The sequence below is a fragment of the Capsicum annuum genome, chromosome 6 (genome assembly GCF_002878395.1).
Source record: "Capsicum annuum cultivar UCD-10X-F1 chromosome 6, UCD10Xv1.1, whole genome shotgun sequence".
Classification (NCBI taxonomy): domain Eukaryota; kingdom Viridiplantae; phylum Streptophyta; class Magnoliopsida; order Solanales; family Solanaceae; genus Capsicum; species Capsicum annuum.
The window spans coordinates 76,127,390-76,142,460 of NC_061116.1; the positions used below are offsets into that span (position 1 = coordinate 76,127,390).

General features: G+C 30.6%; 1 long non-coding RNA gene and 1 pseudogene across 1 annotated transcript in view; both read right to left on the reverse strand.

The window, feature by feature from the left end:
* Positions 1 to 3,745: 3,745 nt before the first annotated feature.
* On the reverse strand, positions 3,746 to 7,163 carry LOC124899498 (annotated as a pseudogene).
* A 5,618-nt stretch (positions 7,164 to 12,781) lies between these two features.
* Positions 12,782 to 15,071, reverse strand: part of LOC107875014 — a 7,596-nt gene continuing 5,306 nt past the window's right edge. The window contains exon 3 of the long non-coding RNA XR_001675693.2: positions 12,782 to 13,065. This is a non-coding gene — a long non-coding RNA (uncharacterized LOC107875014). The remainder of the gene's footprint in view (positions 13,066 to 15,071) is intronic.

The window sequence follows — 15,071 nt, forward strand, 5'->3', positions numbered from 1 at the left end:
AAATTAACAACTGCAATACCAGCAAAAAACATATAAATCCAAAGGTCCACAAGCTTCTCGGAATGCAGATGTGTGTGCTCAAAAACAATAAAAAGAAGCTGGATTTGAGAACCACGGGTATTCTTTCTCCCCAATCCTGTGATCTCGATGGTTGTGTGACTGATTTTGTGCATGAATCCGACGATGGTGTGGCTGATTTTGTGCAAGAATCTGGTGGTGTTGAATTATAACGCTTAGAATTCAATTTAAAGTTCAAGATTTTATGGTGATTAACCTTAAAAGACATAAAAATGCTCTTGTAATTTTATTCCTTGCAGGATCAATGTGATGTTAGTTTAAATGGAGCTATTGACCAACCTTTGATGGTCTTATTTATTTAAAATAAAACCTCAAAGAGATTGTTCATCTAGTTCCTAAAGTTGAAATTAGTTGACAAGGCTGCTTATACCTAGTTCTATTTTATTACTAAAGATCAAAAAAAAGCTAACCAAGGAACATAAGTTTGACAATATCTGTCTGTACGGTAGAGTGTAATAGTAAATCGCAAAATTCTAGGGAAAGAAAAAATAACAAGAGCTACTAATAGTACAAGTTCCATCATTTCTTAAGAAAGAAAAAAAGAAAAATGAAATTACAGAAAGGATGGATCAGTTTTTATTCCAAATTACTCACAACTAGAGGAATAATAGACAAGAAAGTTTTAAATGGAATATGAATCCACTTACATATATCCCTGTCCGCAGCAACACTGGCAATTCTAGAAAATGTACTACATGGAAAGAAAAGAGATTTAGTACCTGCATAATAAATCTGCCATTAACTGGGATTATCTTGATATTGCACCTGATATAATGATATCATCCTAAAATAATGAAACAGGTAATTTTGTAACTTCAAGGAAGCTCTCATTTGGTGTCATAACAAATCATCCTCCCTTCGTGACCACGTTCATATGAAAATATATGAGTCATGCACTAATTGATTTAAGTATTTTAATTGCAGAGGTTATTAGACATGGAATGAAAGACACGAACACCAAATTTAAGATGCAGTATCTATTCTCACTGATCTTCAGATGACAACATCATTTGTGAAGTGTGTCTTAACTAACTAAATGATTATCACGCGTTAGAATATGCCAAATATCAACATTCCAAAGTCAAAGCTCGTAATTTTTGTAGGAAAAAAAGGAATAAGAGCAATTACTTGGACCCCTTCTTAGGGTGATCAGATGATCAAAGTGGTATCAAGACAAGGTAGACATAGTTTATTTTTTGAGGTCAGAAAGGAGAACTGGAAAAGTCACTATGTCAAATGATGCACTTAAATGGTAGTAGAAATAGTCTATGCAAGGGTAGAGGTCACTTAAGGATCATATGCTTATCATTCTCTCTCTATTTGCAATAAACACAAAATTCAATTACTTTCAATACATAAGTTTGACAACCTTGTGTCCTGTCTCAGTACTACCTGTAAATCTATAAATCTAGATAGATATCTGTACTATAAATCAACACTAGAATGTCAAGTTTAGCATGAATAGGTTGTGTGTTAAATAAGCAAGATAGGCTTATAAAGAGGTAAAACAAAGAGAATAACAAGACATTGTTCTGTGGTAACGTGGTGCATCATTTTTAAAAAATTACATTGTAGTGTAGAGTTATTGTAGCATCTTTGTTGGCCTGTGTTATAAATGGAACAGGAGAACCTAACCCATAAAAATTTGCCTATTAAACGGGAGAGCTAGGTGTCTTGGTACCATCTTGTATTAATATTTTTTAAAAAAAAAATTGATGCTCCTACCAGAATATGGTTGTTGCAATAAAGAAGCTATTGAAACATTCAACACTAGCATATGTACAACTCTGGTTGTTCCAGAATTGGGTCAATGAGACTTGTATATACAGATCAACAGTGTACTCCTTGTCTGGATTTCACTAAAACAGTCTCAAAGAGGATTCCTATATTATTACTCAATACAGGGCCAGCAAAATTAACATAGCCAACTTACCAAATATAAAGAAGTTGGATCTTTATCATCTCCATCTATATCTGTCATTGGTAATGCATGGGACAATCATGGGCAGAGTGGTGAAGGGATACAAAGAATATCATTTAAGTGTAAGATGTACACAGACTTCTGAAAAAGTAAAGTTATTCTGAAAAAAAATGACAACAAATATGAAGATACGGAGCAAAAAATAAATACTAATGCAGGTACTTTAGTTCTTCTTAGTTTTTCTCCATTCAAGGAACTTTGTTTTCTATGTCTAACAACTAACAACATTTTAATGCACAAAAAAGAAAGGTAATCTGGCTGCTTAAATGCCTCTACGAAGGTAAATCTCTTTCTTCCCATCTAAAAGCTAAGATATGGTTCTTGAAAGGACTAGCTTCCCTAACAAGTGCAACCTATATTTCTCACTGTGTACAGATGATTTTCCTATTCGAGTTTTGTTATCAGCTCTAAATATAAAGAGAGATGCCCCAATATCAGTATTTATACACCAAGGGAGTGAAAAAGAACTAAGAGAACGCTCTACAACCAACAGAGATTTACTAAAGCACTATTCTTAAAAGTTTTTCCTTACATCCGTTTTAGCTTAGAACAAGTTCACTAAACAATATTTCTGTACACCGACTTCATATACCAAATAAAATTTAATCCTTTCTTAAAACTTAGCATATGGTTTAGAAGGAAGCTCACCCCATATAGCATGTAACAAGTATCTCTCATCATATCTTTACACTAAGCATAATCAAATATTCAGCAGTTAACAAGTGAGTAAATTCAAGAGTATACACAAACCTTAGTAGCACTGCATTGTCACAACTTGTAGATGAACAGAGTTCTCTTAAGGCTATATCTATTTTACTTCAATAAGAAAAAAAACTGCAGTCAAAGAAAGAAAATGGGCAGGGGAAGGTAAATGACTATGGCAGACTCAAAGGATCGAGAAGGAAAAGCAAAAACCACCAGTAACAACAAATACAACAACAACAATACCAGCAAAAAACATATAAATCCAAAGGTCCACAAGCTTCTCAGAATGCAGATGTGTGTTCTCAGAAACAACAAGAAGAAGCTAAAAAGGTGATAAATCTGAATGCAAATGAAGTTGAACACAACAAGCTGATTGAGAACCACGGGTATTCTTTCTCCCCAACCCTGTGATCTCGATGGTTGTGTGACTGGTTTTATGCATGAATCTGGTGATGGTGTAGTTGGTTTTGTGCGAGAATCTTGTGGTGTTGAGAAGGGTGTTAACCCCTATCTTGTCAATTCGAATCATATAGTGTGTTGTTTGATAAATACATCCGAAGTGCAGGATTTAGGAGAGGAAAAGGAGGTGGAAGTTAGGGTAGACAGTGTTGCAGGTCCATCTACTGATGTGGTCAATGCATCTACTGATCATATAAGTAGGAAAAATGGGGTCAAACATCATGTTCCTGATGATATAGTTACTGGTGGTGAGAAAGATGTATAGGTACCAGTAGTCCATATAGTGGTACCAGTTCCTGATGATACGAGCAACACATTTTTTTAAAATAAAGGTACTGTATAAAACTTGGCATAAAAGAGTTCAAAACACTTCCACTTTAAAAGTAAAGGTAAATTAAAATTCTGATCACCAGAGGCCTCTCTCACAATTTATATACACACAACACACTCTCACACAATAAACAGACCACCCTCACTGATCTGCACATACTCTTCCCCCCCCCCCCTCCTCCATCAAGATATTCACCTGCACAATACACGCAGTAAAAACACACATACTCCCAAGATTTTCCTTCAACGCAATACACCCATATAATCTACACACAGAGAGAAATATAGGGGAGGGAGATTTTTGGATTCATCACTTCAATCCACTCATACACACACACTGGAATGGAGTAGATAGCAATACAACACATAACACACACATAGGTTAAGAAATAGGTGAGATCGAAAGGCGAAATAGTTAAGTTCAAATAAACATACTTGTCACTACTACTAGAAAATATCCTCTTTGCATCAGAACTCCAAGTGACACTCAACGTACGCCCTGCAATCATCAAAATAGTAACTACAGAATTTCCAAAGCAACAATCAGATGTTGTGCTACAACTCTTAGGGCCAGTTGCCTCACCATTTACCCTAGGCAATGATCTTTTATAATACAAATTCTTCTCATCTGAAACGGTGTAGATTCAAACACAGCCATCGTCATAGGAAAATATAATTCAACCAATTTCACTAAAATTATCCACGTGAATAACAATTGAGTCATCATTCTCTTCACCGTCACTACTCTCACTATCACTACTAGCATCATTTGTAAGATTAAAATGGCCATTCTCAGACTTCTTTGGAAGATTTTGATGAAGTTGTGACATATATTGCATGGTTCCACAGCCATATGCCATGCTGAAACACCAATGAAATCTAGTACAGCCTGCAAGCAACCATAGAAACAACAAGTTTTCTCAATTTGTCATAACCAAATCTAAAATTACAGGTAAGAAAATAGATGGATTTTGAAATACATTGATCTAGGAAGACCAGAATCCCCGATGGAATAGCCGTATAGACTGTATTTATGCTAAATCCATGCAAGCCACTAGAACAACAAAGAATCTTATACAATTATAGCTAAAAAAACTAGATTATAACAATATGCAGCTCATAAGCTTTTACCAAAAGTACTTGCAATTTGTGAATGTGCTCTACTTAATTTAGAAGTTTATTAAGGGACAACAAGAATAGAGGATTTCATCCCTTTTGAGTCTCTTAACACTATAAAATGGAAGCGAAAGGTTGATTTTTCACAAACAGTTCTAAGAAAATCCACTAATTTATGTACTCAAATAAACTATAATATATGTCGAGGGAGGGAAATAGATAAGATCACATAATTTTGCATAATGAATATTACCGCAAAAAAAATTCAAACTCCTTTTATGTGGTAGTTCAAGTTGCCTTATTTTCTATGTTCATCAAAAAAGCAGTCGAGAAGTTCATCATGTTAATTGTATTTCTATCCACTCATACATCAACCAACCATGTCACAATTACAAACCTATGTTACATGAATCCGCCCTACCATTCAACACAATACATGTCATTTTTGTTTTACTACTAAATAATCTCCTTTAAAGATCAGAAATCACTAATTATCCATACACCAGTCACCCCTTAAAACGAATATAGTTGATGTAGGTAGTTCCTCCAATTTGATCAATCAATATATCATGCACTCATCGCACTTATTCACTTGCTAGAGTTAGCTGTACTTTCTAACAAACAGGAAGTAGCAAGCAAGAAATATCATGAAAGATAAGAATGTAATTCCACTGAAGTTAGTTTCTGAAAAGTGTACAACAGCAACAAAAAAAAAAAACTCAACCACCTTGCAAACAACCCTACTTTCAATTTTGGTAACAGAAAAGGACCATACCCATTCACGTGATTTGATCCCAAAAAAAGAAAAAAAAACTTTTCATTTACTTGACTTTACAAAGAAGACAAAAGTACTACATGAGCTCGACAATAAATAAAAATTAATTTAAAGCAAAAACCTCATGCAAAAAGACCAAAACTCCTCATCAAGGCTTATAAGGTCCTGTAATTTTCTCTCCAAGACTTTTGAACATATCTGTCCCATCATATTGTAAAATGACTTTAGATCAGATGGTTGTTCCATTGTCATTTTCTCCATTACTTTCCTAGCCAACCCCTCTTTCTCCTCATTCATTTTCAATTTCTGCAAATAGGATGATGCATTCCTTACTGTTTCTCCCATTTGCATTAACTTTGTCTATTGTTTCAAACTCAATGTTGTATTAGACTGCAAAAACAACATAATAGTTGTTAGTTTAGGCGAATGCGATGGATAGAGTCAGTAGGTTCAAAATTAGTCATGTACCTCTAGAAATTTTGCTCCTACATCTAAGTCTACTGTTTTAGATAGCTGAATTGGACGACCTTTCTTGTACAAATCTCTAGCAAGGGAAAAACTTCTAACTATAATTTTCCTCTTCTTCATTTCTTGATTAAGCTTCAAAGTCTTTTAAACTGTTGTTAAGCTATTTTGTTACTTCTGATAAGCAGTTATTGTCTTTACAAACTTCTGTCAAAATCACATTCAACATAGTGAAAGATTAAGATATATAATACTAATAGTCTGATATATATTCGTTTCTTTTAATAATGATGTTGACATCTAATTGGGTACCTGATAAGCAATTGTACATCTAGGATAATCAAATTCATCACTATCCTATTTCCTCATTCGCTTGGGGCGAAGCTGGAGTCCCATAATAAATTTACCCTCCGCAAGATTATAAGTATCCGGGTCATAAAAGCCTTCAATTAAACCATCAGGGGCAAATGTCATAGGCATAAACCTCTGAGACAAATTTTTGACTCTTTGATGGTGATAACTATCAGTAGTCAGAAGGGGAGTCCAAAGTGGACAAGACTTTTCTAAAAACAGGTTAGGAATGTTTCACCAACCAATTCAGGTCGAGTTCTAACATCAAGTTATAGGTTTGAATGGCCTACTGAAGATTGTACAGGTCGAGTAAGATGAAGAGCATGAAGATGTTACCAAGTGAAATAGGAATGAGGGTTGCCAATGACGGAGCAAGAAGCGATGTCTCTTTTAATATGGGTCACCGCAGAGTTGAACAAACTTGACGGAATCGCTGCTGGTAGTGTTCAATGAGAAAATTGTTGATGAAAATTTTGAGCAACAATAGCTAGGGCGTGATATTGGAGAATAGCCGATGGAAATTTTGATTAACAATAGCTAGGACGTGATATTGGAGAATACAGAAAGTTTTTCCTTTTTGGCGTCTTAAGTTTGATTAGCATATATTATTTTTATTAAAAATTTTATAATATTATAATAATTTGATGGTACTTTTCTCTAAATAATTAATAGGGACCAGTTAATAATTTTCTTAGGACCAGATTTATTCCTTCCCAAAAAAATACATTATTAGGGACCGAAATTTAATCTCGTCCTAATAAGTATACTTTTAGAGATCAAATTATTGACTCGTCCCTAAATGTTGGTCTTAAATAGACCTTTTTCTTGTAGTGATATTCATACAACTCTCAAAATTACCCATCCATATCCAAAAAAATTATTTCAAATTTTTTCTTACCTCATCCCCCTACCCAAAACCCAAAACCCTACTCCCACCCTCCACCCCTTTCCAAAAAAAATATTTTAAAAAAGATTTCAAACTTCTTCTTAACCCCAACCCAACCACCTCCTGACCCCCGCCCCACCCCACGCCACCCTAAAAACTATTAAATTTTTTTAATTTATTCTTTGAAAAAATTTAAATTTTTCTTTACCCACCCTCATTCCCCTACCCCGATCCCCACCGCCTACCAACCCCATTCAAAAATACTATTTCAAATTCTTTTCTTACGTCATTCCCTAACACAAAACTCAAATCCCTACTCCCTTCAAAAAAATATTTAATTTTTATTAAAAAAATTCAAATGTTTTTCTTTCCATCCGCTACCCCCCCACCCCACCCCCACCAACCTTCTTCCTTCCAAAACAAATTAATTTTTTTCTTATCCCAACCTTACTCCCCTACCCCGACCCCACCCCTACTAGCCCCCTCCCCCTCCCCCCACCCAAAAAAAATATTTTTAAAAAAAATTAAATTTTTTTCCTTATCTCGCCCTTCTCATCATATTCGTTCTCATTATTTTTGTAAATATAAATAAATACTTTTAGAAAATATATACTTATCCAATTTGCATACCGAGCACAAGAATATACGAAAGAAACAACTTATTTTTCTAGAAAACGTTTTTCCCTCTTCAGATCGAACACACCCTAAATATTTTCCATCCACCAACCAAACATAATAAAACAAATAAAAAAATAACTTATTTTCGATGAAAAACATTTTCCTTCGTACCAAACACACCCCCTATGTCCAACTTAGAGCCCGAGCAAGTACGTAATACTTAAGCGAAAAATTATGGGCAATTACTCATATATTACTCCAACACGAGAGGTGGGCGATCACATAATTAGTCTCTCTGTGTTTTTTTTTTTCTTAAAACAATTCATCCAAAGTAAAGTAACAAACTATACTAGCGGTACAAATTCAGTTATGCTTTAGAATAATTTCATGAGTTAATTGATTAATGACTTTATGTCATGTGCCGCTGCATGCTTATCTAAGATTTAAATAAAGAAAAAGGAAAGGTGAAGACTAATATCAAAGCCTTTTATTGTTGAGACACAACAATAATTCTCTTTCAAACTTCCAAATATACTTTTCTCATCTTTTAAAAAAGAGAAACACTTGAGTGTTTCTTCCCTTTTTTTTTTTTTTTCTTTTTACCACTCAGATTTTGCATCAAGTATAGTCAAGTCACTTAAAAACAAAAAATCCATTTAAAGTGTTTTGAACCTATCCATCTTTCATTTTGTGATGGGCTTTATCCAGCAAAAGGACTGCTTTTGCCTCACGCACACTCAAGTTGTCTATCTTCCATTCTTTTGACTCCTACGTGGGTTTTTGGGTAGAGTGTATTGGAAAGTTAATGCATGCATTAATTTAATTTGTATTAATCTAAATCTATGTATCTTACGCGTATACCTCACTTTAATGAATTCAAACATTACATTCAAGATGATATTTTTTAAAATAATTAAAAAAAATATAATAATTAAATTCTACATCTTTTGAGTATGTAAAGATGAAGAATTTATTTATTAAACTTAATCTTTACCAAAAATATTTTTAAAAGTCAATCGACACTCATCTACCATCTGTAAATTGCAACAAAATAATACAACGATAGAGACATCAAAATAATACAATTAAATCTAATCTTTACGCATAATTTTTTTTTCAAAAGTCGTCCGACACTCATCTACCACCTGTAAACAATAACAAAATAATAAGATAATAGAAATATTAAAATAATACAACTAAACCTTACCTTTACATAAAAAAAATTCTCAAAGCCGACCAACATTTATCTATCACCTGTAAACTGCAACAAAATAATACAATAAAAGTGATATCAAAACAATACAACTAAACTTAAATTTTACAAACAAAAATTTCTCAAAGCCGATCAAGATTTATCTACGAATTGTAAATTATCACAAAATAATAAACTAATAGAGATATTATGATAATACAATTAACCTGACCTTTACCTAAAAAAAATTTTCAAAGTCAACCCACATTCATCTAGCATCTGCAAATTAAAATAAAGCAATAAGATAATAAGATATCAAAACAATACAATTAAACCTAACCTTTACACAATAAATTCTTCAAAGCCAACCGGCATTCATCTACGATCTGTAAACTATATAAAAAAATATAATAGTGATCACAAAACTTCAATTTTGATCAAACTAATTCTCGTCTAAGCAAAAATTTTAACCCTAAAGAATGATTTTGAAGGAAAACAAAGAATATATATATATATATATATATATATATATGTTGAATTCTATTATGCTGACAAAAACAGTGAAGAAGTTGAGGGTTAGAAAATCAAGAATCCACCAATCTATACATGCAATCGAATCAAGTTAGGCATCAATCATATTCCCTCAATAGGCAAACCGGTTTGTTCTCTAGTTTAACGTACATCTCAATATTTATAGAGGTATTTCCTTAATAGAGTCCTATTTTAGGAATATTTTTCTAATTGAATAGTAAAAAGAAAAATATTAATTAATTCTCCTACCATATATTTTAGGAGTCCCATATATTTTAGAAAGTCCAGTAGAAAGAAAAATATTAATTATTTTTTCTACCATATATTTTAGGGGTCACATACATTTTAGGAAGTCTAGTTAATATAATAAAAAAATAATTAAATAATAAATTTAAAAAATAGCAAAAAGACAGTTTTGTCTGAAAAAGAGTCTTTTAGTGAAGGGTAAAAAGTTCAAATCACTTTTCTAAAGGTCTTCACACTTTTAATATATTATAGATATAGATATAGATATAGATATACATATAGATTATAGATTATAGATTATAGATATAGATATGAATTATAGATTATAGATTATAGATTAGTAGTACCTTATTTGGTATATCTTTTTACCCTATGCACTAGTTATACACTCTACTGTGTATTACCAATATCTCAAAATCTATGACATTAGTAATGTAATGGATCTAATGCATGCATTAACATGCTTACAGACACTATTATTCCTCAAAAAAATTTTCGCATCCTTTTCAACATATATATTGAGGGTATTATGTAAAAAATATTTTTAAAAAAATTAGAAAATATGTAATTTATGTTATTTTAATACATCGAACCAAACACTGTATAAGAAAAATATAAGTATAACTAATACAAGCATAGTTAATACAAACATTACTAATACAAGTATTACCAATACGTCATATTTTGCATATTCTTATACACTCTACCAAAGGATCGCAAGAGTATTCTCTCAAGATTTATAGCGAATAGGAATAGTTTACAAGCATAATTTATGTAACAATTTACCCGCTTCGGTTGTTTAACCTAAATTAATGAAGGCATGACACGTGTTGAAATATAAACACCTATATATCACTTAACCGTTGTTAACTATTTTCACTTTATTATTATTAAATTACTTAAGGCCTATAAGAGGTTGTATTAATTTGGGGTAAGGTCGGGTAAGTATTTACCATACATGGTGGGGAGCGTAAGGCACAAAATTCGATAACGTACGCATCATTATAAAGTAAAGTTACACATGGTGAGTGACACCATCACGTTGATTTGATTTGGGCAACTTTCATGTAAATCAACACATTAGCAAATTGGATTTTTTGGCTTTTTTCTACATACTGATTACCATATAGATTCATCTGGCTTTTGCCACAATAATGGATACTATATATTCAATCATTACGGAATACTTATCTATGCTTCTGATTTAATTTGTGCATTTGTTTTTGGGATATACAATTAGACCAAGTCAATCTTTATTTACTGATTGATTGTGGAAACAGATTTTTGCGTACGAACTGATGAATGTACCTTCAGATTTATCACCAAAACAAGTGCAATGCCTTAAATTTATTGAATGACTGCAGGTCCTACTAGATGCAAATCATGCAATGAAAAATTCTTGACTTAAGTTATCAACAGCTCTTAAAGTTATCTGTATAATTCGCTTAGACATCTCAACTAAAAATTTATATCATTTAGACATTATAATATAGAATATGTACCTATTAAATATTTTGCTGACAATCAATTTAAAACTAAAGTATATATACATGAAGATGATGTGGAAAAGTAATTTAATAGTGAATCAATCCACGTGATTGCACATAAATTAACAAGCTATGAGATGATGGACTAGCTAGCTATACACAAAGTTGTTTAAGGATCGCATTGTAAATATCAATCTACAGTTAGGGCCTGTATGGCCATGAAATTTTTTTCTTTTTTCGAAAAAATTTTTTGAAGTTGGAAATTCTGAAAAAGAAAAACAGGTTTTTATTGTTTTCACAATTTTTCAATTTCAATTTTTATTATTATTACATATAATCTCAATTTTTTAAATTTTTACATAAAACTTTTCTTATAACATTATTTTTTCAATATTACGTATATAAGTTTTAAAGAATAAGATAATTATAATTTCAAACTTAATGTTATCCTAATTAATATATATCTCTTTTTCTCTCTCATCATTATTTTTATCGCTTATTTAATTTTCTCTCTATAACATTATTTTACTGCTAATTTATATTTATACTCATAAATATATAAAGTATTATATTTATACCCATAAATATATAAAGTATTATAGTTATAATAGAAATATACAAAGTATGTTATATATAAAGTTTATACCATGTATATATCATATACAAACATATATAAATATACAAAGTATTAAGAAACATACTAAGCATATTTATAATATAAATATACAAAATATGTTATATATGAAGTTTATATCATGTATATATTATATACACACATATATAAAAATACAAATTAGAAAGAAACACACTAAGCATATTTATATATTTATGGTATATGATATAATATACCATAAATATGCAAAGCATGTTTTACATAGAAATAATTTATTCACACAAAGTAACATCTTTCATGTATAAGAAAATTAAAGAAATAAATTAGCGGCACCCTAAAATTTTATAATAACTCATTATTTCCTATTTTTTAGGAACGAAAAATGAAGGAAATAAATTAAATAAATTTCTAAAAAAATAAATTTGTTTGAAAGATAATATTTGTTACCTAAAAATCAGGAAGCAGTGATCTGTTAATATAACATCCATATTTAAAATTTTCAAATATGAGAAAACGGTTATTAATGTAAATATTATATATGTCATAATTGAAATTCATTAAATATAGCCATGTATATGTAATTATTTTTATAATAGTGGCTAATTGTGTTCTTTTTCCATTAGTAGGCAAATTTTAGTTGGGTGATTTTGATAGTTTGTAAAAGTTAGGGCATAAAATCATATTTAAAAAGATTTTTTCAAAAGTCAAATTTTTTTTTTCAAAAAAGACATGGTCAAACACAACTTCAACTCCAATTTCAAAAAATTTTAGTTTTCATGGTCAAACGGCTACTTAGTAAAAACTGATTATAATTTTCTTTACTGCTTTGATTAGAAGTTCTTTGGTTCAGAAAAAAAAAAAAAAAAATACCGCATGACAAAGTATGGGGTATTTTTCACGTAATTTATTCTGTTATATTTAATCATTTGTTTTATTTTGAGGTTATTGTTTATAAATCATCAAATAAAATTGATTTACATGTCACAATAATATCTCTCTCGATAGCAAGCATGACGTAGTAAAGAGAAATATAGTGCAACAACCAATTACAAGAAGTTAATTTGTCATGACATTTCATATAATATGATGAAGTAACAACGTGGTTTAATAGTGTAAAAATAAATCCCTTTACATTGTCTTTTTTGAAAAGTTCTTTTTTTTCTTACATCTTCTTTCACTCCAATTTTTGGGGTTGCTTCTTATTCCTTTGCATAAGCACCTCTCTGAAATTCCTTTTTTCAGAACCACAAACAAAAATTGCGTTAACAAAAAAGAAAAGGATTTAGTTTGTGTTTGAACATGCAATTTCATCTCACGCTTTGAAATTATGAGAGGAAAGAGTTATTCAATTCAAACACGTTTTAACGTGTGCAAGGTGCATGATAGACTTGATAAAAAATTTGCTGAGTGGGCCAAAATATTTATGTCAAAGTTCATATCATACAATGATCCAATGGATCATAGCTAGTACGTAGCAGCAGAAGTTAGTTATTATTATCTGAAGAATTCTATAATCCTCCATGATTCGAGTAGCAAATTCACGAGAATTAATTTTAGTTTTTCTCTCAAGAGAAGTGATCCTATAAAATTCCTCATGTCAATATATTGCTATATGGACTCAACAACAATGTAGCATATATACAAGAGGTAATTTTATATGTTCCCAACTTCAACGACTATATATTATATAGACCAACATGGGTTGTGGTGCAACGGATCCTTAACCAGAGGTCGAGAGTTTGACCCTGGGCATGGAGAAATCTCTGGGAGCGCTACCCCCAAATGGGGCCCTACCCGGTGCGAATCCGGATTAGTCAGGCTCTAATGTGGGTTCCGAACACCGAATGAAAACCAAAAAAAAGATTATATATTATATACTAATATAAAGGTTGTTCCGATCCCTTCTCCCTCGCATAATAGTTTTGGCAAAACTGTATAATAATAATCACGATTTTAAGGGAATGGTGAGATCTTTCTTGCAAATATTTTCTTTTAAAATAAATACTACAACAATATAAAACAAAACCAAATCATGTATAACCAGATTTGAATCAAACCTAATCCAATTACATTCTTCGATTTAACTTGTATAACTTTGATACAGGCCGGCTCAATGTACTTGATGACCTAAACTGGAAGTTTTAAATGGGGCCTTAATATTTTTTTTCCTCATCAAAATATATTTATATATAGTTTTAACTTTTGAAGTCTATCTTTATATTTTTATAATGAACTTCTCTCAATAATTCTTTTTCAATTGATAATATAATTAATTCATTCAGTCTCTTTTGAGTCGACATTGATTTTAAGTAAGATTTTATTAGTTTTGATTTTAAAAAATTTCTTTCAATTGAGGAATTATTATAGGAACTCTATAAACAATATTTGCGTTTAAAAAATAATAAAATCTTTTTATTTTATTGAAATATTTCTTACTTTTCTGCACCATCTGCCCCACTTTAATTGTTGTTTTAATTTTTTTTTCACGTTCATTAGACAAAATAATAAATACAAATATAATTTACTAAGCTACCCTTTTTATTAGATGTTTTTTTAAAGAGTAAAAAAGAAAACTTCTTTAATGTGAAGCATAAAGTTGGAAATAACTATCAATTTTAATTTAGAATTCGTAAAGTAATAATTTCTTTAAGCTAAAATAATATTAAAATGAGACAGATAAAACAGTCAATATTTTTTAATGAAAAAAATATACAAAATTATAAATCTATAATTACTAAAAATAGAGTTGTCCAAAAAATTTGGGACCTAAAGCATCGACTTTAGTGGCTTAAAGCTGACCTTTCTTTGATAGCGGAACTTTTTTATGCTATTAATGTATTTTGATGGGTTACTTGTCTTATTTTTTTAGGTTGCTAATTTCACTTATAATGGACCATTTATCTGCATGGAATAAATAATATTATGAAAAAATGATATATAAATATTTTTGGATTAAAGAAATGAGTGAGTTTAATTCTTAAATTAAGTAATATATGTAGTCAATCATAATCGGTCACATCACCTTTTATTAAAAGTTTTAAAAAAACGTAGGGTGTTAGTTTTAGGAATATTCTTGAACCAAAAAAAATATTAGAAATATTTTTGAACCAAAAGATAAATAAAGAATATTTATAAGTTATTTCTCATAGGATATGAATATTTTTGTTTGTTCTTTTCCCAAATTAAATTCATATAATTTTTTTAACACCTAGACAAAAGCCAAAAAATGATACGGTTT